At 40.9% G+C, this 23,473-nt stretch overlaps 1 pseudogene; it reads left to right on the forward strand.

Moving 5' to 3' along the window:
• Positions 1-850: 850 nt before the first annotated feature.
• On the forward strand, positions 851-5,850 carry LOC106417022 (annotated as a pseudogene).
• The last annotated feature ends 17,623 nt before the right edge of the window (positions 5,851-23,473 follow it).

A 23,473-nucleotide genomic window follows, 5' to 3' on the forward strand; every position in this document is an offset into this window, starting at 1 on the left:
TGTCTTGGTAGAAGCTTGAGCCACCAAGACACACTCATCACCATTCATGTGATCTTAACATCAAGCTGATCATCATCTAGGCAAGTGGCTTGGTATACTCTTTTTCCCTTGATTAGTTTTGTCCCACTGGGTTTTCTAATCAAGGTTTTTAATGAGGTATCAAGTTCACTTACACATTCCTAGTTGATGTATCTTGGATGCAACTCGGCCTAAGGCATCTTGGACCGACTTCATCATCTATCTTATATTATGTTTTAGTCTAAGTGTTGTGTTATTACTTTGAAACCGTGTGGAGCCTTTTCCTTTAAGTTTTCTTATGTTTTCGAGACCTTGTGCATGTACAAGGATCTCTCTATTTAAGTGTATCACAAACCCTCATTCTAATCTAAGTTATCTTTTGTTTAAACCTTGTGTTTTCTTCTCCTTGCTTTCACGAGTTAAAAGAGTGTCTGGTGTGTAGTATCCAGTCTGTTGGTGTGTAATATCCAACGCCCAAGGGTTTTAGAAAGGTGTGTCATATCCGATCTAAGCCTAGGAGTATCAAGGAGCCTTTCCGCAGCCTCTTGTGTCACCATTCGATCCACAGCCTTGATAAACTTGAGTCTTTGATTCGTTTATGCAAGGATCTATCCAAACCATCCAGAGAAGGGTCCTAGGATCTCATTAAGTGGTATCAGAGCACTCTGGAAGGGGAGTTTCGATTTCTCTTTTGCGATTTCATAAGATCTGTGTTCATCGTTTTATATCATTGATCATTTGGGTTTTGCGTGTTGTTTCTCACTCGATCTGATTATTATCATTGATAGGATTGATAGATCTATTGTTTCGTGGTTCAAATTGATAGATCTGAAGATTCTGATCAAGTTTTGAACAAAACCTTTCACATTCTTGTCGATTACGTTACTAGTTTGCTTGATCCGAAAGTTCCTTGTGTTCGTGTGATTCGATCTGTTACTAGAACCATAGATCAGGATTTGTTTAATCTCAAATCATCACCTGTTGAATCTCGAATCCTTTTCTGATAAATCGGGGTTGATTGTTTCAATATAATCGATTTGAATTCCTTACTTGTTGATCACGGTATTGATTTGCCGCGTTGCTTGAGATTTGTTGGTTGATCTTGATTGTTTCCGATTGTTTCTTTATTTGATTCTCGAATCATAAATCAAATTGCCCTTGGAACTACTTACTTGTTTCAGTCTTTCGTGTGTAACAGGAAACAATGGGAACTGAGGAAGATGATGCAACGTATATGAGAAGAAACAAACTCTTACAAGAAGCTATCACTAAACAAGTAATGGAAGACTTGGTGAAGTTGCTGGATGAGAGATACGATCAGAGAGCCCCTGGTAGACAAGACCAAACGTCTGATCATCAGCAAGCACCAAGGAGAAATGGGCGTGAACGACAAGAGCATGCTGGTTCACAAGAAACTGATAACTTTTATGAAAGAGATAGGGCACGACACAGCTCGGCTTCTAGGCGTAGCTCTCCCTCTAGACACAGCAGTAGAAGATCTAGACGTGACCATGAAGGACGTAGGTATCAAAGAGATGAGCTTGCTGGAGTTAAGATCAAGATACCTCCTTTCCATGGCAAAGCCGATCCTGATGCTTACCTAGAATGGGAGAAGAAGATTGATCTAGTCTTCAATTGCCGGCGTTATTCAGAAGCTAAGAAGATTCAAATTGCTGTTACTGAGTTCTATGATTATGCTTTGAGTTGGTGGGATCAACTAGTCACCAATAGAAGGCGCAATGGGGAATTTCCTGTTGAGACTTGGGCAGAGATGAAGGCTCTTATGCGCAAGAGATTTGTACCTAGCCATTACCACCGGGATCTCCATCAGAGGCTAAGAAAACTCACGCAAGGCTCACGGACAGTCGAAGAATACTATCAGGAGATGGAGTTGTTGATGTTAAGAGCTTGCATATCTGAGGATAGAGAAGCTACTATGGCACGGTTTCTTGGAGGACTCAACCGTGAGATACAAGACAGTGTGGAGATGCAGCACTACTTGGAGATGGAGGAGATGCTACACAAAGCCATCCTAGTGGAACAACAAGTAAAGAGAAAGGGTCACTCTCGGGGCAACTATGGAACTAAGTATCAAGGTGCTAAGGAAGATAAACCAAGCCACCAGAAAGAGAGCAAGCCATATCAAAAGACGAGGACAAACCTATTAGTTCTTTCAGCAAGGATAAAGGGAAAGCTGAAGCTTCTACTACAAGATCAAGAGATGTTAAGTGTTTTAAGTGCCAAGGAAGAGGACACTACGCTAATGAGTGCACCAACAAACGCGTGATGATCCTTCATGACAATGGAGAATATGAATCTGCTGATGAGGAGACAGAGGCTGAAGAAGATCACAGTTCAGAAGAGGAGTATGTTGCCAACCCGGTCGCTGGAAGGTTGCTAGTTGCTAGAAGAACCTTGAGTCTTCAAAGCAAGACCGAAGAGATGGAGCAAAGAGAGAATCTCTTCTATACTAGATGTCTAGTGCAAGGAAAGGTCTGTAGTCTTATTGTGGATGGAGGCAGTTGTGTCAACGTTGCGAGTGAGACTATGGTTAAAAAGTTGGGTTTGAGGGTCCAGAAGCATCCTAAACCATATAGGCTCCAATGGCTCAATGAAGAGGGCGAGATGAGAGTATCTACTCAGGTTATGGTTCCCTTAGCCATTGGTAAATATGAAGATGAGATTCTTTGTGATGTGTTGCCTATGGAAGCTGGACACATTCTCCTTGGAAGGCCGTGGCAATCAGATAGACGTGTGATACATGATGGGTATGCCAACAAGCACACCTTTGAGTTTAAAGGGAGAAAGACAGTTCTTGTGCCTATGACTCCTAAGGAAGTTCAGGTTGATCAGCTCCAGCTACAAAAGAAGAAAGAGATAGATCTTCCCGCTGAATCAACAAAGCAACTAAACTTCTATGCCAAGTCTGGTGATGTTAAAAGATCTCTCTGCTCTAACCTTCCTATTCTTTTGTTTATCTATAAGGAATCCCTCTTGACTACTACTAACATTGCACCGGAGTATCCGAGTGAACTTGTCAATCTTTTACAGGAATATCAAGATGTTTTTCCAGAAGATAGTCCCAATGGACTACCACCAGTGCGAGGGATTGAGCACCAAATTGATTTTGTGCCCGGTTCTACACTTCCCAATAGGCCAGCATACAGAACCAATCCGGTGGAGACCAAAGAACTACAAAGGCAAGTGGAGGAACTGATGGAGAAAGGGCATATCCGAGAGAGCATGAGTCCTTGTGCTGTTCCAGTGCTACTTGTGCCCAAGAAAGATGGGAGCTGGCGCATGTGTGTTGATTGCAGAGCCATCAACAATATCACTGTAAAGTATCGCCATCCTATTCCTAGATTAGATGATATGCTTGATGAATTGCATGGTTCTTGCATATTTTCTAAGATTGATTTGAAAAGTGGATACCATCAGATTAGGATGAAAGAAGGAGATGAATGGAAAACTGCATTCAAAACTAAACATGGTCTATATGAGTGGTTAGTCATGCCATTTGGATTAACCAATGCACCTAGTACATTCATGAGATTAATGAATCATGTTCTTAGATCATTCATTGGCATATTTGTTGTGGTATACTTTGATGACATCCTTGTATACAGTAAGAGCTTTAATGATCATATAGAACATCTTAGAGCTGTTCTTGATGTGCTTAGAAAGGAATCTCTTTTTGCTAACCTTAAGAAGTGTACTTTTGGAACGGATCACTTGGTCTTTTTAGGCTTTATTGTGGGTGCAGATGGGGTTAAAGTTGATCCGGAGAAAGTAAGAGCTATACGAGAATGGCCAATTCCTAAGACAGTGAGTGAAGTAAGGAGCTTCCATGGACTTGCTGGTTTCTATAGGCGCTTTGTGAAAGACTTCAGCACCATAGCATCTCCCTTGACTGAAGTAATCAAGAAAGAAGTCGGATTCAAGTGGGGAGAAGCACAAGAACTTGCCTTTCAATGCCTAAAAGAGAAGCTTACTAATGCCCCTCTTCTTATACTTCCTGATTTTAATAAAACTTTTGAAATAGAATGTGATGCTTCAGGAATTGGAATTGGTGCTGTATTGATGCAGGAGAAGAGACCCATTGCATACTTCAGTGAGAAGCTTGGAGGAGCTACCCTCAACTATGCAACTTATGATAAAGAACTATATGCCTTGGTGAGAGCCTTGCAGACTTGGCAACACTACCTCTGGCCTAAAGAGTTCGTCATACACACAGATCATGAGTCTCTCAAATACCTCAAAGGACAGCACAAACTCAGCAAGAGACACGCAAGGTGGGTTGAGTTCATTGAGACATTTCCTTATGTCATCAAGTATAAACAAGGTAAGGAAAACATAGTTGCTGATGCACTATCCAGAAGGTATGTTCTCTTGAACACTCTTGATGCTAAGCTATTAGGATTTGAGCAGATTAAAGGAATGTATGAGAATGATCCTGATTTTAAAGAGGCTTACAACTCTTGTGAGAAATTTGCTGTGGGACACTACTTTAGACATGATGGTTTTCTTTTCTATGATAATCGATTGTGTGTGCCTAACTGTTCTTTGAGAGACTTGTTTGTTAGGGAATCTCATGGAGGAAGTCTCATGGGTCACTTTGGTATTGCAAAGACTCTTAAAACTTTGCAGGATCACTTCTTTTGGCCTCGGATGAAAAGAGATGTGGAGAAACTATGTGAGAGATGTGCAACTTGCAAGCAAGCCAAGTCTAAGGTTCAGTCTCACGGTTTGTATACTCCTCTCCCTATACCTTATCATCCTTGGAATGACATATCTATGGATTTCATTGTTGGATTGCCTAGAACTAGGACTGGAAAGGATTCTATCTTTGTGGTTGTGGATAGGTTCTCAAAGATGGCACATTTCATAGCTTGTCACAAAACTGATGATGCATTGCATATTGCTAACTTGTTCTTTAAAGAGATTGTGCGCATACATGGCATGCCTAAGACTATTGTTTCTGATAGAGATACTAAGTTTCTTAGTTATTTTTGGAAGACTCTTTGGTCTAAGCTAGGTACTAAACTCTTGTTTTCTACTACTTGTCATCCACAAACTGATGGACAAACTGAAGTAGTTAATAGGACTCTAGGAACACTCTTGCGTGCATTCATAAAGAAAAACTTGAAATCATGGGAAGACTATTTGCCTCATTGTGAATTTGCATACAATCATGCTGTGCATTCTACTTCTAAGTTTTCTCCTTTTGAGATTGTTTATGGGTTCAATCCCAACTCTCCTTTGGATTTAATCCCTTTACCTGAGTGTGAAAGGGTCAGCATTGATGGCAAAAAGAAGGCAGAGATGGTGAAACAACTCCACGAGCAGGCTAGGCTCAACATTGAGGCAACAACCAAACAGTATGTTAAGCATGCTAACAAAGGAAGGCGTGAGATGGTCTTTGAAGTGGGTGATCAGGTCTGGATTCACCTAAGGAAAGAGAGGTTTCCCAATGAAAGGAAGTCCAAGCTGATGCCGCGGATTGATGGACCTTTTAAGGTCATAAGGAAGATCAGCAACAATGCCTACAAACTGGATTTGCAAGGTAAGTATGATGTGAGTAATAGCTTCAATGTTACTGACTTGATCCCTTTTATTGCAGATGAGCCAGATTTGAGGACAAATCCTTTTCAAGTGGGAGGGGATGATATGATCATGGACCAGCTAGTTGATAAAGATGAAGAAGGAGAGACTGAAGATACACTAGCTGAAGAGGAAGCTGTCCTAGCCATTCCCACAGGTCCTATCACTCGTGCAATGACAAGGAGACTCAAGGAAGCCGTTGGAAACATACTGAAGATCTCTAAGAAGCAAGAAGACTGTCTTGGTAGAAGCTTGAGCCACCAAGACACACTCATCACCATTCATGTGATCTTACCATCAAGCTGATCATCATCTAGGCAAGTGGCTTGGTATACTCTTTTTCCCTTGATTAGTTTTGTCCCACTGGGTTTTCTAATCAAGGTTTTTAATGAGGTATCAAGTTCACTTACACATTCCTAGTTGATGTATCTTGGATGCAACTCGGCCTAAGGCATCTTGGACCGACTTCATCATCTATCTTATATTATGTTTTAGTCTAAGTGTTGTGTTATTACTTTGAAACCGTGTGGAGCCTTTTCCTTTAAGTTTTCTTATGTTTTCGAGACCTTGTGCATGTACAAGGATCTCTCTATTTAAGTGTATCACAAACCCTTATTCTAATCTAAGTGATCTTTTGTTTAAACCTTGTGTTTTCTTCTCCTTTGCTTTCACGAGTTAAAAGAGTGTCTGGTGTGTAGTATCCAGTCTGTTGGTGTGTAATATCCAACGCCCAAGGGTTTTAGAAAGGTGTGTCATATCCGATCTAAGCCTAGGAGTATCAAGGAGCCTTTCCGCAGCCTCTTGTGTCACCAATCGATCCACAGCCTTGATAAACTTGAGTCTTTGATTCGTTTATGCAAGGATCTATCCAAACCATCCAGAGAAGGGTCCTAGGATCTCATTACTGTCCTATTCCCAAACTGGGAAACTGGAATCACCTGATTTGAAAGTGGGATAACTTCTTCATCCCAACTCCTATGAGATTTATTCAACTTCCTGGTGATTCTCCAACACTTTATGTATCCAAATCAAGCTTCTTACAAAGTGATTCATCCTGGTTTGATTGGAACGACGGAGAAGCTGTCCTATTCCCAAACTGGGAAACTGGAATCACCTGATTAGAAAGTGGGATAACTTCTTCATCCCAACTCCTATGAGATTTATTCAACTTCCTGGTGTTTCTCCACCACTTTATGTATCAAAATCAAGCTTCTTACAAAGTGATTCATCCTGGTTTGATTGGAACGACGAAGAAGCTGTCCTATTCCCAAACTGGGAAACTGGAATCACCTGATTAGAAAGTGGGATAACTTCTTCATCCCAACTCCTATGAGATTTATTCAACTTCCTGGTGTTTCTCCACCACTTTATGTATCCAAATCAAGCTTCTTACAAAGTGATTCATCCTGGTTTGATTGGAACGACGAAGAAGCTGTCCTATTCCCAAACTGGGAAACTGGAATCACCTGATTTGAAAGTGGGATAACTTCTTCATCCCAACTCCTATGAGATTTATTCAACTTCCTGGTGTTTCCCCACCACTTTATGTATCCAAATCAAGCTTCTTACAAAGTGATTCATCCTGGTTTGATTGGAACGACGAAGAAGCTGTCCTATTCCCAAACTGGGAAACTGGAATCACCTGATTTGAAAGTGGGATAACTTCTTCATTCCAACTCCTATGAGATTTATTCAACTTCCTGGTGATTCTCCAACCACTTTATGTATCCAAATCAAGCTTCTTACAAAGTGATTCATCCTGGTTTGATTGGAACGACGAAGAAGCTGTCCTATTCCCAAACTGGGAAACTGGAATCACCTGATTTGAAAGTGGGATAACTTCTTCATCCCAACTCCTATGAGATTTATTCAACTTCCTGGTGATTCTCCAACACTTTATGTATCCAAATCAAGCTTCTTACAAAGTGATTCATCCTGGTTTGATTGGAACGACGAAGAAGCTGTCCTATTCCCAAACTGGGAAACTGGAATCACCTGATTAGAAAGTGGGATAACTTCTTCATCCCAACTCCTATGAGATTTATTCAACTTCCTGGTGATTCCCCACCACTTTATGTATCAAATCAAGCTTCTTACAAAGTGATTCATCCTGGTTTGATTGGAACGACGAAGAAGCTGTCCTATTCCCAAACTGGGAAACTGGAATCACCTGATTTGAAAGTGGGATAACTTCTTCATCCCAACTCCTATGAGATTTATTCAACTTCCTGGTGATTCTCCACCACTTTATGTATCCAAATCAAGCTTCTTACAAAGTGATTCATCCTGGTTTGATTGGAACGACGAAGAAGCTGTCCTATTCCCAAACTGGGAAACTGGAATCACCTGATTAGAAAGTGGGATAACTTCTTCATCCCAACTCCTATGAGATTTATTCAACTTCCTGGTGTTTCTCCACCACTTTATGTATCAAAATCAAGCTTCTTACAAAGTGATTCATCCTGGTTTGATTGGAACGACGAAGAAGCTGTCCTATTCCCAAACTGGGAAACTGGAATCACCTGATTAGAAAGTGGGATAACTTCTTCATCCCAACTCCTATGAGATTTATTCAACTTCCTGGTGATTCTCCAACACTTTATGTATCCAAATCAAGCTTCTTACAAAGTGATTCATCCTGGTTTGATTGGAACGACGAAGAAGCTGTCCTATTCCCAAACTGGGAAACTGGAATCACCTGATTAGAAAGTGGGATAACTTCTTCATCCCAACTCCTATGAGATTTATTCAACTTCCTGGTGTTTCTCCACCATTTTATGTATCCAAATCAAGCTTCTTACAAAGTGATTCATCCTGGTTTGATTGGAACGACGAAGAACCTGTCCTATTCCCAAACTGGGAAACTGGAATCACCTGATTTGAAAGTGGGATAACTTCTTCATCCCAACTCCTATGAGATTTATTCAACTTCCTGGTGATTCTCCAACACTTTATGTATCCAAATCAAGCTTCTTACAAAGTGATTCATCCTGGTTTGATTGGAACGACGAAGAAGCTGTCCTATTCCCAAACTGGGAAACTGGAATCACCTGATTAGAAAGTGGGATAACTTCTTCATCCCAACTCCTATGAGATTTATTCAACTTCCTGGTGTTTCTCCACCACTTTATGTATCCAAATCAAGCTTCTTACAAAGTGATTCATCCTGGTTTGATTGGAACGACGAAGAAGCTGTCCTATTCCCAAACTGGGAAACTGGAATCACCTGATTTGAAAGTGGGATAACTTCTTCATCCCAACTCCTATGAGATTTATTCAACTTCCTGGTGATTCTCCAACACTTTATGTATCCAAATCAAGCTTCTTACAAAGTGATTCATCCTGGTTTGATTGGAACGACGAAGAAGCTGTCCTATTCCCAAACTGGGAAACTGGAATCACCTGATTAGAAAGTGGGATAACTTCTTCATCCCAACTCCTATGAGATTTATTCAACTTCCTGGTGTTTCTCCACCATTTTATGTATCCAAATCAAGCTTCTTACAAAGTGATTCATCCTGGTTTGATTGGAACGACGAAGAAGCTGTCCTATTCCCAAACTGGGAAACTGGAATCACCTGATTTGAAAGTGGGATAACTTCTTCATCCCAACTCCTATGAGATTTATTCAACTTCCTGGTGATTCTCCAACACTTTATGTATCCAAATCAAGCTTCTTACAAAGTGATTCATCCTGGTTTGATTGGAACGACGAAGAAGCTGTCCTATTCCCAAACTGGGAAACTGGAATCACCTGATTAGAAAGTGGGATAACTTCTTCATCCCAACTCCTATGAGATTTATTCAACTTCCTGGTGATTCTCCACCACTTTATGTATCCAAATCAAGCTTCTTACAAAGTGATTCATCCTGGTTTGATTGGAACGACGAAGAAGCTGTCCTATTCCCAAACTGGGAAACTGGAATCACCTGATTTGAAAGTGGGATAACTTCTTCATCCCAACTCCTATGAGATTTATTCAACTTCCTGGTGATTCTCCAACACTTTATGTATCCAAATCAAGCTTCTTACAAAGTGATTCATCCTGGTTTGATTGGAACGACGAAGAAGCTGTCCTATTCCCAAACTGGGAAACTGGAATCACCTGATTAGAAAGTGGGATAACTTCTTCATCCCAACTCCTATGAGATTTATTCAACTTCCTGGTGTTTCTCCACCACTTTATGTATCCAAATCAAGCTTCTTACAAAGTGATTCATCCTGGTTTGATTGGAACGACGAAGAAGCTGTCCTATTCCCAAACTGGGAAACTGGAATCACCTGATTAGAAAGTGGGATAACTTCTTCATCCCAACTCCTATGAGATTTATTCAACTTCCTGGTGATTCTCCAACACTTTATGTATCCAAATCAAGCTTCTTACAAAGTGATTCATCCTGGTTTGATTGGAACGACGAAGAAGCTGTCCTATTCCCAAACTGGGAAACTGGAATCACCTGATTTGAAAGTGGGATAACTTCTTCATCCCAACTCCTATGAGATTTATTCAACTTCCTGGTGATTCTCCAACACTTTATGTATCCAAATCAAGCTTCTTACAAAGTGATTCATCCTGGTTTGATTGGAACGACGAAGAAGCTGTCCTATTCCCAAACTGGGAAACTGGAATCACCTGATTAGAAAGTGGGATAACTTCTTCATCCCAACTCCTATGAGATTTATTCAACTTCCTGGTGATTCTCCACCATTTTATGTATCCAAATCAAGCTTCTTACAAAGTGATTCATCCTGGTTTGATTGGAACGACGAAGAAGCTGTCCTATTCCCAAACTGGGAAACTGGAATCACCTGATTTGAAAGTGGGATAACTTCTTCATCCCAACTCCTATGAGATTTATTCAACTTCCTGGTGATTCTCCAACACTTTATGTATCCAAATCAAGCTTCTTACAAAGTGATTCATCCTGGTTTGATTGGAACGACGAAGAAGCTGTCCTATTCCCAAACTGGGAAACTGGAATCACCTGATTAGAAAGTGGGATAACTTCTTCATCCCAACTCCTATGAGATTTATTCAACTTCCTGGTGATTCTCCACCACTTTATGTATCCAAATCAAGCTTCTTACAAAGTGATTCATCCTGGTTTGATTGGAACGACGAAGAAGCTGTCCTATTCCCAAACTGGGAAACTGGAATCACCTGATTAGAAAGTGGGATAACTTCTTCATCCCAACTCCTATGAGATTTATTCAACTTCCTGGTGTTTCTCCACCATTTTATGTATCCAAATCAAGCTTCTTACAAAGTGATTCATCCTGGTTTGATTGGAACGACGAAGAAGCTGTCCTATTCCCAAACTGGGAAACTGGAATCACCTGATTTGAAAGTGGGATAACTTCTTCATCCCAACTCCTATGAGATTTATTCAACTTCCTGGTGATTCTCCAACACTTTATGTATCCAAATCAAGCTTCTTACAAAGTGATTCATCCTGGTTTGATTGGAACGACGAAGAAGCTGTCCTATTCCCAAACTGGGAAACTGGAATCACCTGATTAGAAAGTGGGATAACTTCTTCATCCCAACTCCTATGAGATTTATTCAACTTCCTGGTGTTCTCCACCATTTATGTATCCAAATCAAGCTTCTTACAAAGTGATTCATCCTGGTTTGATTGGAACGACGAAGAAGCTGTCCTATTCCCAAACTGGGAAACTGGAATCACCTGATTGAAAGTGGGATAACTTCTTCATCCCAACTCCTATGAGATTTATTCAACTTCCTGGTGATTCTCCAACACTTTATGTATCCAAATCAAGCTTCTTACAAAGTGATTCATCCTGGTTTGATTGGAACGACGAAGAAGCTGTCCTATTCCCAAACTGGGAAACTGGAATCACCTGATTAGAAAGTGGGATAACTTCTTCATCCCAACTCCTATGAGATTTTTCAACTTCCTGGTGTTTCTCCACCACTTTATGTATCCAAATCAAGCTTCTTACAAAGTGATTCATCCTGGTTTGATTGGAACGACGAAGAAGCTGTCCTATTCCCAAACTGGGAAACTGGAATCACCTGATTAGAAAGTGGGATAACTTCTTCATCCCAACTCCTATGAGATTTATTCAACTTCCTGGTGATTCTCCAACACTTTATGTATCCAAATCAAGCTTCTTACAAAGTGATTCATCCTGGTTTGATTGGAACGACGAAGAAGCTGTCCTATTCCCAAACTGGGAAACTGGAATCACCTGATTTGAAAGTGGGATAACTTCTTCATCCCAACTCCTATGAGATTTATTCAACTTCCTGGTGATTCTCCAACACTTTATGTATCCAAATCAAGCTTCTTACAAAGTGATTCATCCTGGTTTGATTGGAACGACGAAGAAGCTGTCCTATTCCCAAACTGGGAAACTGGAATCACCTGATTAGAAAGTGGGATAACTTCTTCATCCCAACTCCTATGAGATTTATTCAACTTCCTGGTGTTCCCCACCATTTTATGTATCCAAATCAAGCTTCTTACAAAGTGATTCATCCTGGTTTGATTGGAACGACGAAGAAGCTGTCCTATTCCCAAACTGGGAAACTGGAATCACCTGATTTGAAAGTGGGATAACTTCTTCATCCCAACTCCTATGAGATTTATTCAACTTCCTGGTGATTCTCCAACACATTATGTATCCAAATCAAGCTTCTTACAAAGTGATTCATCCTGGTTTGATTGGAACGACGAAGAAGCTGTCCTATTCCCAAACTGGGAAACTGGAATCACCTGATTAGAAAGTGGGATAACTTCTTCATCCCAACTCCTATGAGATTTATTCAACTTCCTGGTGTTTCTCCACCATTTTATGTATCAAAATCAAGCTTCTTACAAAGTGACTCATCCTGGTTTGATTGGAACGACGAAGAACCTGTCCTATTCCCGAACTGGGAAACTGGAATCACCTGATTTGAAAGTGGGATAACTTCTTCATCCCAACTCCTATGAGATTTATGTTGACTTGAAGAAAGAAATGGAGCCATAGGATATGGAGGAGTTTGGGTTTGGTGCAAAGATAGGGACAAGATCTTAAGAGATTGTCTATCAAGGCTTCATGAGAGTTTAGAGATGTCTAGAAGTATCATGAAGGCTGTGCAAAGATATGGTTTAAGTCCCGGAGGGACTTAGACACCATTTGGAGAGAGTTGGGTGATGGTGCAAAGATAGGGCGTCCCGAGGTTCAGACGGTACAGACGAACCGTGCAAACTTAGGGCGACCCAGAACCTGATCACACTCAACCATTGGAGATGTTTTGGTGAGATGTGCAAACTTAGGGCAAGGTACGGACAGGCGGTCCGTACCTTAGTCCGTACTTGTTCCGGATCAAGCTGAAATGAAGCTGTGCAAACTTAGGGCGCAAGAGAAGACAAACCTGAGTTATCTTGTGACTATTTGTGGATAAGGGACAGCTAGGGCGTGGTCAATGACAGCCTGTCTTTGAGCTGTAAAGGAAAAGCAGCCTTGACCATGTATCTAGCCATCTTTGTGAAAAGGGTTCATGGGAGCCTTAAGGGAACCAATCAGGAGCTAGCCCTTGCCTTGACCAGTTTGAATCAACCAATCACCAGCCAGCATTCTCTACTCCAATCAGATCAATTCACTCAGATTGCAAACAAGAAAACTCCATCCTAGCCATCCATTCATCTCAAGTCATTTCTATCCATTAGATTAAAGGTTTATGATTTTACAAAGTGTAAAGCCTATATAAAGGCTATCATGGACGTTTTGTAACTCTCTTAAGAGAGAGAGGGGGATTTCCCCTCCTCCTTCATAATACAAAGTGTGTTCTTGGATAAGAATCCCTTAATCTCTCCCTTTCTTATACTTAAATCTCTTAATCTCTCTAAATCTCTTGTTTCTGTCCAAGTTCATACAGTTTTCATCAGACCTTTCTCTCTTCAGTTCAAGCTCTCATTTCGCCCTTAGTGGCTTGTTCTCACACACACAGCCTGAGCTCTGAAAACCTAACATGGTATCAGAGCCAGGTTCATCAGAACTTGGTTCCAGCTTCCGCATATACATCACAAGTCTAGCCTCATCACAGATCAAAACCATTGAAGATGTCCAGCCTGTTCTCTCTCTTCATGAAGAAGGTGTTTGAAGCTATGGTGGTGTCTCCTGGTCGTTCCTCCTCTCTCCAGTCCATTAAAGGCGTGTCTCAACTCTGTCCCAAGCTGAAACCCTTCAAGAAAAAAGCTCTCATCTTGTTCCTGAAGTTGGAGACTTGGAGCTGTGAAGAAAGATGGAACCTTTTGTGTTGTGGTTTCAAGAAGGAGGTTATGAACACAAAGAGAAGGTGTTGGGTGACGATCCAGCTCTCTTATCCACCAGATTCGTGGCCTATTACCAAGGTGACTCAAGGAACCAGCTCAGGTTCCTTGGTTGTAAGCTAATCCTAAACCTTCTTGATATGAGCTTGTGATTGAAACAGGTTGTTGTGTTGTGATGTGATTAAATGAACCTGAGGATATGTTTAAGATTGCTAAATGAAATGAAATGATTTAGAATCTGTCCCAGGATGCTATTGAGTGTTGTTTGATGTTGAGAAATGAAATGCTTAGCCTGATTTGGTTATGATTGTGCTAGGATGTTAGAAACTGTCTGAATCCTATTAGCTTTCATTAAACTGAAATCACTTAAGGTTTTGCATTGTCTGATGTTGATTGATGATTAATATTGCTTTGCCTCAGTTATAAGTGATGTGTGTTAGGATAATAGAAAGCATTGGCTGATCCTGTTGCATACATGAGCTAGAAACTGATTAAGGTCACAGCATATTGTCATCTTGTTGCTGCCTTAACATTGAGCACATAGATGGATGTCTATGATTGCGGATTAAGGCAGGGTTGATTGCCTAAGTAGCTTGTCTTGAATCTGATTTGATCTTGCTTGTACTTAGAGAGATTGCTTGCAAAGATGTGAACTTGATAATGCTTGTTTCAATCTGTTGTATAGCTTGTGATATTGGAGATCAAACTTTATGCTTTGTCAAGGATTGATCCCAATGCTTGTGTCTTATCTTTGCTGGAGTTTGAGTGATGTTTCAGGTTCACAAGATGTGCTCTCTGTCCATCACCAATCCGAGCAGAAGAGGAAGACTTTACCCATTGGGAATGGTCGCTGTGGTGTATGTGTGGATACACAAGGCGAGTGGTCATCACCTAAGTCTGGAGGAGACCGGTGACCAGAAGGCATTGGAGATAAAGGGAAGGGTTGATCAGTGGTTGAAGCGCACTCTATGAGATGTTGCGCTCCTGATCTTAAGGCTCATTGAGGCTCACTTCAAGCTTGGACCCATATTCAATCCAAGCTTGAGGAGGGGAGCAAAGTGAGCCACCTGATGATCCTGTTGCTCAATGACCTGTGTTACTCAAGGTCATTGCAAGCTGATCATGGAGTGATTCAGCCTAAGTAGAGGGAAGAAGAAGGTCACTCAACAAGGCGTGTGAGGTGCTTGGAGAGTGGGCTGAGGTATCTCCTCAGTGCAATGATGATGTAGTGGAGGTTCAAGCATCAAGTCCGAAGGAGATGGAGGTGCTTTCCACAAGGCGTATCATGGAGCTATCATGCGCTCACCATCAAGCTTGGACCTTCCCTATACTTGGTCTCAAGCTTGAGGGGGAGTGTGGATGAGCTTGCATGATCAGAGAAGGAGCTGTTAAGCTCAGCAAGTGAGGGACTCAAGTGGCATGTGAAGAGCAGCCACTCCTCACCATTTATACAAGGGAGTAAACCTGATCTCTATCTCTTTATATACATTCATGATAGGTTTATCTCTTGAGAACTGATACACTTCTTGAATGATGTATCAGGTACCTTACTTGGATTCTCAATGAAGAGGGCGTGATCTTACCTGATGGAGATGGCGAGAAGCCATGAGAGAAGGGAAGACACAAACGGAGTTTAGAAGAAGTCCAAGAAGAGTGGTGAAGTGAAGAGGCCATGATCCAGAGCCTATGTGCCTAAACCTCAGTGATACTAAGGCACATAGGCTCACTGGCCAATCCCTAGGCCTTGGAGGCTCTACTCTTTTTCCCTCATCAAGGTTTTATCCCAAAGGGTTTTCCTTGGTGAGGTTTTTAATGAGGGAGTTCTTCAAGGTTCCAAGCTTGACTTAGGATCACCTAGAGTCAAGCTTGAGGGGGAGTGTTGACTTGAAGAAAGAAATGGAGCCATAGGATATGGAGGAGTTTGGGTTTGGTGCAAAGATAGGGACAAGATCTTAAGAGATTGTCTATCAAGGCTTCATGAGAGTTTAGAGATGTCTAGAAGTATCATGAAGGCTGTGCAAAGATATGGTTTAAGTCCCGGAGGGACTTAGACACCATTTGGAGAGAGTTGGGTGATGGTGCAAAGATAGGCGTCCCGAGGTTCAGACGGTACAGACGAACCGTGCAAACTTAGGGCGACCCAGAACCTGATCACACTCAACCATTGGAGATGTTTTGGTGAGATGTGCAAACTTAGGGCAAGGTACGGACAGGCGGTCCGTACCTTAGTCCGTACTTGTTCCGGATCAAGCTGAAATGAAGCTGTGCAAACTTAGGGCGCAAGAGAAGACAAACCTGAGTTATCTTGTGACTATTTGTGGATAAGGGACAGCTAGGGCGTGGTCAATGACAGCCTGTCTTTGAGCTGTAAAGGAAAAGCAGCCTTGACCATGTATCTAGCCATCTTTGTGAAAAGGGTTCATGGGAGCCTTAAGGGAACCAATCAGGAGCTAGCCCTTGCCTTGACCAGTTTGAATCAACCAATCACCAGCCAGCATTCTCTACTCCAATCAGATCAATTCACTCAGATTGCAAACAAGAAACTCCATCCTAGCCATCCATTCATCTCAAGTCATTTCTATCCATTAGATTAAAGGTTTATGATTTTACAAAGTGTAAAGCCTATATAAAGGCTATCATGGACGTTTTGTAACTCTCTTAAGAGAGAGAGGGGGATTTCCCCTCCTCCTTCATAATACAAAGTGTGTTCTTGGATAAGAATCCCTTAATCTCTCCCTTTCTTATACTTAAATCTCTTAATCTCTCTAAATCTCTTGTTTCTGTCCAAGTTCATACAGTTTTCATCAGACCTTTCTCTCTTCAGTTCAAGCTCTCATTTCGCCCTTAGTGGCTTGTTCTCACACACACAGCCTGAGCTCTGAAAACCTAACAATTTATTCAACTTCCTGGTGATTCTCCAACACTTTATGTATCCAATTCAAGCTTCTTACAAAGTGATTCATCCTGGTTTGATTGGAACGACGAAGAAGCTGTCCTATTCCCAAACTGGGAAACTGGAATCACCTGATTAGAAAGTAGGATAACTTCTTCATCCCAACTCCTATGAGATTTATTCAACTTCCTGGTGTTTCCCCACCATTTTATGTATCAAAATCAAGCTTCTTACAAAGTGATTCATCCTGGTTTGATTGGAACGACGAAGAAGCTGTCCTATTCCCAAACTGGGAAACTGGAATCACCTGATTTGAAAGTGGGATAACTTCTTCATCCCAACTCCTATGAGATTTATTCAACTTCCTGGTGATTCTCCAACACTTTATGTATCCAAATCAAGCTTCTTACAAAGTGATTCATCCTGGTTTGATTGGAACGACGAAGAAGCTGTCCTATTCCCAAACTGGGAAACTGGAATCACCTGATTAGAAAGTGGGATAACTTCTTCATCCCAACTCCTATGAGATTTATTCAACTTCCTGGTGATTCTCCAACACTTTATGTATCCAAATCAAGCTTCTTACAAAGTGATTCATCCTGGTTTGATTGGAACGACGAAGAAGCTGTCCTATTCCCAAACTGGGAAACTGGAATCACCTGATTAGAAAGTGGGATAACTTCTTCATCCCAACTCCTATGAGATTTATTCAACTTCCTGGTGATTCTCCAACACTTTATGTATCCAAATCAAGCTTCTTACAAAGTGATTCATCCTGGTTTGATTGGAACGACGAAGAAGCTGTCCTATTCCCAAACTGGGAAACTGGAATCACCTGATTAGAAAGTGGGATAACTTCTTCATCCCAACTCCTATGAGATTTATTCAACTTCCTGGTGATTCTCCAACACTTTATGTATCCAAATCAAGCTTCTTACAAAGTGATTCATCCTGGTTTGATTGGAACGACGAAGAAGCTGTCCTATTCCCAAACTGGGAAACTGGAATCACCTGATTAGAAAGTGGGATAACTTCTTCATCCCAACTCCTATGAGATTTATTCAACTTCCTGGTGATTCTCCAACACTTTATGTATCCAAATCAAGCTTCTTACAAAGTGATTCATCCTGGTTTGATTGGAACGACGAAGAAGCTGTCCTATTCCCAAACTGGGAAACTGGAATCACCTGATTAGAAAGTGGGATAACTTCTTCATCCCAACTCCTATGAGATTTATTCAACTTCCTGGTGATTCTCCAACACTTTATGTATCCAAATCAAGCTTCTTACAAAGTGATTCATCCTGGTTTGATTGGAACGACGAAGAAGCTGTCCTATTCCCAAACTGGGAAACTGGAATCACCTGATTGAAAGTGGGATAACTTCTTCATCCCAACTCCTATGAGATTTATTCAACTTCCTGGTGATTCTCCAACACTTTATGTATCCAAATCAAGCTTCTTACAAAGTGATTCATCCTGGTTTGATTGGAACGACGAAGAAGCTGTCCTATTCCCAAACTGGGAAACTGGAATCACCTGATTAGAAAGTGGGATAACTTCTTCATCCCAACTCCTATGAGATTTATTCAACTTCCTGGTGATTCTCCAACACTTTATGTATCCAAATCAAGCTTCTTACAAAGTGATTCATCCTGGTTTGATTGGAACGACGAAGAAGCTGTCCTATTCCCAAACTGGGAAACTGGAATCACCTGATTAGAAAGTGGGATAACTTCTTCATCCCAACTCCTATGAGATTTATTCAACTTCCTGGTGATTCTCCAACACTTTATGTATCCAAATCAAGCTTCTTACAAAGTGATTCATCCTGGTTTGATTGGAACGACGAAGAAGCTGTCCTATTCCCAAACTGGGAAACTGGAATCACCTGATTAGAAAGTGGGATAACTTCTTCATCCCAACTCCTATGAGATTTATTCAACTTCCTGGTGATTCTCCAACACTTTATGTATCCAAATCAAGCTTCTTACAAAGTGATTCATCCTGGTTTGATTGGAACGACGAAGAAGCTGTCCTATTCCCAAACTGGGAAACTGGAATCACCTGATTAGAAAGTGGGATAACTTCTTCATCCCAACTCCTATGAGATTTATTCAACTTCCTGGTGATTCTCCAACACTTTATGTATCCAAATCAAGCTTCTTACAAAGTGATTCATCCTGGTTTGATTGGAACGACGAAGAAGCTGTCCTATTCCCAAACTGGGAAACTGGAATCACCTGATTTGAAAGTGGGATAACTTCTTCATCCCAACTCCTATGAGATTTATTCAACTTCCTGGTGATTCTCCAACACTTTATGTATCCAAATCAAGCTTCTTACAAAGTGATTCATCCTGGTTTGATTGGAACGACGAAGAAGCTGTCCTATTCCCAAACTGGGAAACTGGAATCACCTGATTAGAAAGTGGGATAACTTCTTCATCCCAACTCCTATGAGATTTATTCAACTTCCTGGTGATTCTCCAACACTTTATGTATCCAAATCAAGCTTCTTACAAAGTGATTCATCCTGGTTTGATTGGAACGACGAAGAAGCTGTCCTATTCCCAAACTGGGAAACTGGAATCACCTGATTAGAAAGTGGGATAACTTCTTCATCCCAACTCCTATGAGATTTATTCAACTTCCTGGTGATTCTCCAACACTTTATGTATCCAAATCAAGCTTCTTACAAAGTGATTCATCCTGGTTTGATTGGAACGACGAAGAAGCTGTCCTATTCCCAAACTGGGAAACTGGAATCACCTGATTAGAAAGTGGGATAACTTCTTCATCCCAACTCCTATGAGATTTATTCAACTTCCTGGTGATTCTCCAACACTTTATGTATCCAAATCAAGCTTCTTACAAAGTGATTCATCCTGGTTTGATTGGAACGACGAAGAAGCTGTCCTATTCCCAAACTGGGAAACTGGAATCACCTGATTAGAAAGTGGGATAACTTCTTCATCCCAACTCCTATGAGATTTATTCAACTTCCTGGTGATTCTCCAACACTTTATGTATCCAAATCAAGCTTCTTACAAAGTGATTCATCCTGGTTTGATTGGAACGACGAAGAAGCTGTCCTATTCCCAAACTGGGAAACTGGAATCACCTGATTAGAAAGTGGGATAACTTCTTCATCCCAACTCCTATGAGATTTATTCAACTTCCTGGTGATTCTCCAACACTTTATGTATCCAAATCAAGCTTCTTACAAAGTGATTCATCCTGGTTTGATTGGAACGACGAAGAAGCTGTCCTATTCCCAAACTGGGAAACTGGAATCACCTGATTTGAAAGTGGGATAACTTCTTCATCCCAACTCCTATGAGATTTATTCAACTTCCTGGTGATTCTCCAACACTTTATGTATCCAAATCAAGCTTCTTACAAAGTGATTCATCCTGGTTTGATTGGAACGACGAAGAAGCTGTCCTATTCCCAAACTGGGAAACTGGAATCACCTGATTAGAAAGTGGGATAACTTCTTCATCCCAACTCCTATGAGATTTATTCAACTTCCTGGTGATTCTCCAACACTTTATGTATCCAAATCAAGCTTCTTACAAAGTGATTCATCCTGGTTTGATTGGAACGACGAAGAAGCTGTCCTATTCCCAAACTGGGAAACTGGAATCACCTGATTAGAAAGTGGGATAACTTCTTCATCCCAACTCCTATGAGATTTATTCAACTTCCTGGTGATTCTCCAACACTTTATGTATCCAAATCAAGCTTCTTACAAAGTGATTCATCCTGGTTTGATTGGAACGACGAAGAAGCTGTCCTATTCCCAAACTGGGAAACTGGAATCACCTGATTAGAAAGTGGGATAACTTCTTCATCCCAACTCCTATGAGATTTATTCAACTTCCTGGTGATTCTCCAACACTTTATGTATCCAAATCAAGCTTCTTACAAAGTGATTCATCCTGGTTTGATTGGAACGACGAAGAAGCTGTCCTATTCCCAAACTGGGAAACTGGAATCACCTGATTTGAAAGTGGGATAACTTCTTCATCCCAACTCCTATGAGATTTATTCAACTTCCTGGTGATTCTCCAACACTTTATGTATCCAAATCAAGCTTCTTACAAAGTGATTCATCCTGGTTTGATTGGAACGACGAAGAAGCTGTCCTATTCCCAAACTGGGAAACTGGAATCACCTGATTAGAAAGTGGGATAACTTCTTCATCCCAACTCCTATGAGATTTATTCAACTTCCTGGTGATTCTCCAACACTTTATGTATCCAAATCAAGCTTCTTACAAAGTGATTCATCCTGGTTTGATTGGAACGACGAAGAAGCTGTCCTATTCCCAAACTGGGAAACTGGAATCACCTGATTAGAAAGTGGGATAACTTCTTCATCCCAACTCCTATGAGATTTATTCAACTTCCTGGTGATTCTCCAACACTTTATGTATCCAAATCAAGCTTCTTACAAAGTGATTCATCCTGGTTTGATTGGAACGACGAAGAAGCTGTCCTATTCCCAAACTGGGAAACTGGAATCACCTGATTAGAAAGTGGGATAACTTCTTCATCCCAACTCCTATGAGATTTATTCAACTTCCTGGTGATTCTCCAACACTTTATGTATCCAAATCAAGCTTCTTACAAAGTGATTCATCCTGGTTTGATTGGAACGACGAAGAAGCTGTCCTATTCCCAAACTGGGAAACTGGAATCACCTGATTAGAAAGTGGGATAACTTCTTCATCCCAACTCCTATGAGATTTATTCAACTTCCTGGTGATTCTCCAACACTTTATGTATCCAAATCAAGCTTCTTACAAAGTGATTCATCCTGGTTTGATTGGAACGACGAAGAAGCTGTCCTATTCCCAAACTGGGAAACTGGAATCACCTGATTAGAAAGTGGGATAACTTCTTCATCCCAACTCCTATGAGATTTATTCAACTTCCTGGTGATTCTCCAACACTTTATGTATCCAAATCAAGCTTCTTACAAAGTGATTCATCCTGGTTTGATTGGAACGACGAAGAAGCTGTCCTATTCCCAAACTGGGAAACTGGAATCACCTGATTAGAAAGTGGGATAACTTCTTCATCCCAACTCCTATGAGATTTATTCAACTTCCTGGTGATTCTCCAACACTTTATGTATCCAAATCAAGCTTCTTACAAAGTGATTCATCCTGGTTTGATTGGAACGACGAAGAAGCTGTCCTATTCCCAAACTGGGAAACTGGAATCACCTGATTTGAAAGTGGGATAACTTCTTCATCCCAACTCCTATGAGATTTATTCAACTTCCTGGTGATTCTCCAACACTTTATGTATCCAAATCAAGCTTCTTACAAAGTGATTCATCCTGGTTTGATTGGAACGACGAAGAAGCTGTCCTATTCCCAAACTGGGAAACTGGAATCACCTGATTAGAAAGTGGGATAACTTCTTCATCCCAACTCCTATGAGATTTATTCAACTTCCTGGTGATTCTCCAACACTTTATGTATCCAAATCAAGCTTCTTACAAAGTGATTCATCCTGGTTTGATTGGAACGACGAAGAAGCTGTCCTATTCCCAAACTGGGAAACTGGAATCACCTGATTAGAAAGTGGGATAACTTCTTCATCCCAACTCCTATGAGATTTATTCAACTTCCTGGTGATTCTCCAACACTTTATGTATCCAAATCAAGCTTCTTACAAAGTGATTCATCCTGGTTTGATTGGAACGACGAAGAAGCTGTCCTATTCCCAAACTGGGAAACTGGAATCACCTGATTAGAAAGTGGGATAACTTCTTCATCCCAACTCCTATGAGATTTATTCAACTTCCTGGTGATTCTCCAACACTTTATGTATCCAAATCAAGCTTCTTACAAAGTGATTCATCCTGGTTTGATTGGAACGACGAAGAAGCTGTCCTATTCCCAAACTGGGAAACTGGAATCACCTGATTAGAAAGTGGGATAACTTCTTCATCCCAACTCCTATGAGATTTATTCAACTTCCTGGTGATTCTCCAACACTTTATGTATCCAAATCAAGCTTCTTACAAAGTGATTCATCCTGGTTTGATTGGAACGACGAAGAAGCTGTCCTATTCCCAAACTGGGAAACTGGAATCACCTGATTAGAAAGTGGGATAACTTCTTCATCCCAACTCCTATGAGATTTATTCAACTTCCTGGTGATTCTCCAACACTTTATGTATCCAAATCAAGCTTCTTACAAAGTGATTCATCCTGGTTTGATTGGAACGACGAAGAAGCTGTCCTATTCCCAAACTGGGAAACTGGAATCACCTGATTAGAAAGTGGGATAACTTCTTCATCCCAACTCCTATGAGATTTATTCAACTTCCTGGTGATTCTCCAACACTTTATGTATCCAAATCAAGCTTCTTACAAAGTGATTCATCCTGGTTTGATTGGAACGACGAAGAAGCTGTCCTATTCCCAAACTGGGAAACTGGAATCACCTGATTAGAAAGTGGGATAACTTCTTCATCCCAACTCCTATGAGATTTATTCAACTTCCTGGTGATTCTCCAACACTTTATGTATCCAAATCAAGCTTCTTACAAAGTGATTCATCCTGGTTTGATTGGAACGACGAAGAAGCTGTCCTATTCCCAAACTGGGAAACTGGAATCACCTGATTTGAAAGTGGGATAACTTCTTCATCCCAACT

Source organism: Brassica napus, unplaced genomic scaffold (assembly GCF_020379485.1).
Source record: "Brassica napus cultivar Da-Ae unplaced genomic scaffold, Da-Ae ScsIHWf_1814;HRSCAF=2450, whole genome shotgun sequence".
In the NCBI taxonomy this organism is placed as follows: domain Eukaryota; kingdom Viridiplantae; phylum Streptophyta; class Magnoliopsida; order Brassicales; family Brassicaceae; genus Brassica; species Brassica napus.